The sequence below is a fragment of the Daucus carota genome, chromosome 2 (assembly GCF_001625215.2).
Source record: "Daucus carota subsp. sativus chromosome 2, DH1 v3.0, whole genome shotgun sequence".
Taxonomy (NCBI): domain Eukaryota; kingdom Viridiplantae; phylum Streptophyta; class Magnoliopsida; order Apiales; family Apiaceae; genus Daucus; species Daucus carota.
In genome coordinates, this window is record NC_030382.2 from 17,541,510 (window position 1) to 17,546,808 (window position 5,299).

Genomic DNA, 5,299 nt, shown 5'->3' on the forward strand with positions numbered 1-5,299 from the left:
AAAAATTTAACATATAACGCTAATTAGATCTCTGGTCTCAAATTCCCAGTATCTTATACAAGTAGTGTTCATAACCTCTAATAAACAATAAATCATTCAGAATTTAAATCAAATTTCAAATAAAAACCATTTATATTTACCTCGCTCTCTATCTTCAGATACGACACCAGTGTGCACAGATGATAGAGAAAAATCGTTAACATGTGATCATACTGCCCACGAGCAATAGAAATGTGGTTTCGAAATCATATACGTATTGAAGAATAGATTCGTAACCCTCGAACGAAAACCCTAAACTTTCAAGAGAAAAGGCCAACAAACTCTTATATCCAATCACTTTGATAACTGCCTATAATATCAGCAGCGGCTTATGAAGCACAACCAACACAACAGTGATTATACCCGGTGTACATAACCTATAATAATGTAATCAACGGAAGTATAAGCGCCAACTGGAGAAGACGAAGACTGGTACTCAATCATGTAATCTTCCTTGAAGCCTTAACCCTGTGTTTGTGTTCGTACACATCAATCATGTAATTTGTATCATTTTTTTCCAATTGATGACTTTGTCGGGAGGTCTCTCTCCTCGACTTGGATGAATTTGTCAAGAGTAAGATTATGATTTTTCCCAGAGTCATAATCTACTAGATTTACTTAGTAGGCAGTATTATTTTCCAGAGTACACTTCAGCTTCAGTTGACACGGGTCTGCTTTAAGTTATCAGAAAATGTGTTAAAACATCAGTTCTTTAACCGATCTGTTCCCAGAAAAGTAAATTTCACATCATGAACAAGTACAATTTTCTGAATGCATTGTGAAAAGAAATATTTATTCACCACAATTTTCTTCATCTCATGTAACTTGTGGGAAGATATTCATGATCACAATGTAATTCTCGAAGTATGGTATACTCTATGATTCATCCATATTTTTGGTTCATTGTTAACATTATTTATATCACAAAAGGTGAAAATGTCTACAAAAAATCTACAGATTTGAAGTATACAAACACATTAGCCATATAAAATCCCGTGGCCAATGGCGTCACTAGTTAGTAACGGAATGAACCCATTATCATAAACAAACTACAGGGGGCTACACGTTACATGACTAAATATACAAATACTCAGGTTTCTATATTCATCTATCTATAGACATGTTTTGTACAATATGTTCTAAGAGCATGTTCATTATTATCTTTATCGGACATATTTTGTTTCAGCACATAACGCATGACTGAGTTCACCTCTTTTCTTAAATTAGCGTTGTCAATAAAAATCTTTGTGAGCAGCTGCCTCAGTTCCTGATCAATCGTCTTAGCGCCATCATCAGAAAACTTATTGTTTCCAGTCGTTGATGTGGCGTCATCATCTTCTTCAGCTAGAAGCTGAACCTGATTTCTTTAAAACAATAAGTTATCATAAATGGGAAGCACCCATCACATCAAGACAAATCTAATCATTAGTAACCATATATACAGACTTCAAGTTACTTGCTGCATTGGTTCAGATAAGAAAAGAATTAACTATAACTATGGAAAACATGATTCACATCGATCTATACAAGAAGTGAAAAAGAAAGGGGAAAAAAAGATCAGGACAACATCAAACATGTCGCTAGTGAATTTCATTTTGAGAAATATGTCACAGGCATAAAAAATTGTTGTGCATAATAAATAGTTTAAATTCTATCAGAATTCTCGAAAGATGGTCTCATTCTCCTATTCTTCGCAATGTATTCTTTTTGGGTGAGGGGAAAAAGTACCATCCATTAACATTTTAAATTAAAGAAACATTTTTTATGTAGATGACCACAAATATCATTCTCATACCCATTCTTAAATTGGGTATCCTGAGAGATGCATTCTTAAAATTGGTATCGTATATAAATAATTCTTTTTTTTTTTTAAGGCTAATACGCATTCTCAAGATGAGTAAACATGACACTAATTCTCATAATGGGTAACCTTCTTAAAATTTCGTTTTTTTGTTATTCTAAAATTCGTATTATATACGACACCACACCTTCATCTACACATATATCACAATGTATTCACCACCACCTCATCAATTATCCCCTGTAAAGAAATTATAGGCATCAAATATGGATAAAGTGAGGACAAGCCAACAAGGTAAAGGGGATAGCGGAAAAATCTGCTACTGAAATTCTTCAAATATTAAAAAATAAATTAAGTTTAGACCTGAAATTATAATAATATTCTTGCAAACCTATACCGTAATTATTTTTCAATAAGAAGCAACGCCTTTAAAGTTCTCCACTCTCCAGCAAAGTTAAGACCTTAGAGTCAATAAAGTGAGAGCAAGGTAAAGGGAAAAGCTGTGTAAAAAGTATAACCCTGAAAAAATATCAGCGACTGCATTTCTTGAAAACTATGGCATTCACCCTGTTTAATTCTGATAGTTCATAACATACTGTGTAATAAAACTTGCAAATCATTAACAAACTTTATGTTTCTCGTATCCTCATTATAGCTAGGGCAAGTGCTGCTAAATTGTTTGACCTGGATATCACTTTAACGAGCTCTCCTCCAATGGTCACTATATGATGTGATGATATTAGGTACCATCAAATATCACTAAATAAATAATATTCTATTAAGTTCACATGGATTGAGATTATTTGTTGTCGATAAAGTTTAAAATGCATAAATTAGATCTAAAAGTGAACATAATTTTAAATAGATTAATATAATGCTTGATATTTTTATATTAAATAAATTTACCAATTTATTTATGAGAGAAATCTATGTCACATACATCATTAGGATTTTTTGTTAACTATTCAAATCAATATTATTATGTTGTCGTGAATATAAGTTTTTATATATATTTTATTGATAATTAAATAAATACCTATATAACATAATGGTAAAAATAAATATATTATCATTCACAATTGTACATTTATATTTTTGAGATTTGCTACTTTTCAATTTAGTAATTTCAATGATAAAATCAATGTATTATGATCTATTCGATATTTTTAGTAAAGTTTTTTTTTAACATATATTTCATGATATTAAAATGTTATGAAGTATTAAATTTATTTCTGAAATGAATAAACAATAAATAATTCTCGGAGCGCGCGCAAAAAATGCTAGCTAGTTAATGAAAGTATGTGAAATTGTGAAACATAAAGAATCATATGTATGTTTCTGTTTATTTGAACTCGAGTTTGTAAAGTTATAAAGAATCATATGTTATATTATTTTGGTCTTGTATACTTTATAAATATTATTGATAGATTTGTTTTAGCATCCTGGTATTTTAGAATGATATTTCTTTCTTTTTTTTTGAGAGCTAGAATGATGTTTCTAAAATTACTTTTATTCTTAGTGACTTATCTGTAAAATTCATACAAAATAAATCATTCCTCAAAAATTGAGTGGGGGCTGTAGACCCCACCCGACCTACTATAGGTCCACCAAAATATCCAAATTTCAAACGAACATAATCTAATACTAACACATAATTTGAAGTCGCTTGTGCGACCTCTTTTGACTTTTTTATTTTTAATATATTACGTAATTTTAATTTACACTCGAGAATATTAATTTAGAAATATGTTATATTTTCATACATTTATTTTGGGTTTTCAAAATTTTGAAAGTTTAAATTAATATTTTAAAATTTAAGCATTGGTCCTTATTTAACAAATTTAAATATATTTAAATTCAACAATCCTCATTTAGGTTTTAAAAATATTTAAAAAATAAATAACATAACATAACTATTTAGAGTTTAGGATTTAAGATCTTTAGGCGCCCTAAATCGATTCGAATTACAAAAAATAGTATTTTGTAAAAAAAAATTGGAAAGTAGTATTTGTTTTACAAAATAAAAATTATTTTTGCAATTTTATTAAAACTTGACAGTATTTCCGTAAAAAAATATATAAAATAGACCTGAATATTTTTCTAAGAAGCTATTATTTAAATGAATTAACTAGTTATTCTTACCGGGTGAACAAAATATTTATCAACTAACTGATTTAGTTTACCGATTTTTGACACTTGAATTTTGTTTTTTCTAATATAAAATAAATTGAAATAATACAGTCTTTTTTTTTGAAACGATTAATAATACTCACTCGTCGTTTTTTTAGTTGTCATATTTTACTTTTTCAGTCAAATTGTGTATTAATATTTTATAAATTGATCAAAATAAAAAAAATAGATCATTAAAATTTATATTTAATCTACTTTAATATATGATTTTCAGTTTTTAATAATATATGAATAATTTTTAATATTCGATCAATAGAGTTTTGTGTGTTGTATGTTACCCAAGATTTATTGTACCAACCACTTCTGGTCATTTACCTCACTTGTGCGTTTTTTAAATCTTTAGTCTAGACCTGCTCGAAGAATGAAATTTGAGAAGATAGTGCAAAATAAGTTTATATGAAAGATCTTTATCGTAAATCTGGAGATTAAACTGATTCATAATATTCTTAAGCAAGGATTCTCTACTGGTGAAAAAGATTGTTGCAGCAAGTATTAATCTTGAAGTGAGAGCTACATGAATACCTTGCCTTTGCATCTTGTATTGTGGTACATAATTGTTGAAAAATTCAATTGCAGAAATCAGAATACTTCCTTCACTTAGTTTGGTCACCAGTTTTTAGATATATATGATACTCTCAAGGTTTTGATGATCACACTGCCAGCAAGCTAATAGCATAAAACTGGTGCTTGTTAGCAAGCTATCAAAGACTTATATTCATGTGCTAACAGCTTGATACGGTTCAGTGTTATGTTCAACTGTCAGCAAGCTTACAGGTTATTATTCAGGCTTATCAGCAAGCTCACAGCGTGAACAGAATAACAAATGGATAAGGATCAAAGTCGAAAAGGAAGGAGATTTATTAGGAATCGATTTGTAAGGACTTTAATATTTATATATGACTTATATAAATATTAGAGCTCAGTTTTAAATCAGAATTTCAAACAAAAACGATTTCCTAACTTATAGGAGTTTTTATCTCATACTCGATCTTATCTATAACAACTCCTATTTGATTTCAAATTATTGTTTTATAAACAAACGTTTACTGAGTTGTTTCAAACGTCTTTATGCTTTTACTCAGTAAAGATACATCGTTCAAACGTTCATTATTCAAGCAAATTAAACGTGAGGTTGTTGGGCCAAGAACGTTGGATAGTTTGTTGAGTTATGACCGTTTGGAATGATGGTATATATACTTGAGTGTGGTTTCCGTTTTCAATAACAAGAACACACTTCAAGCTTCTGAAATACAACACACTTACATTGCA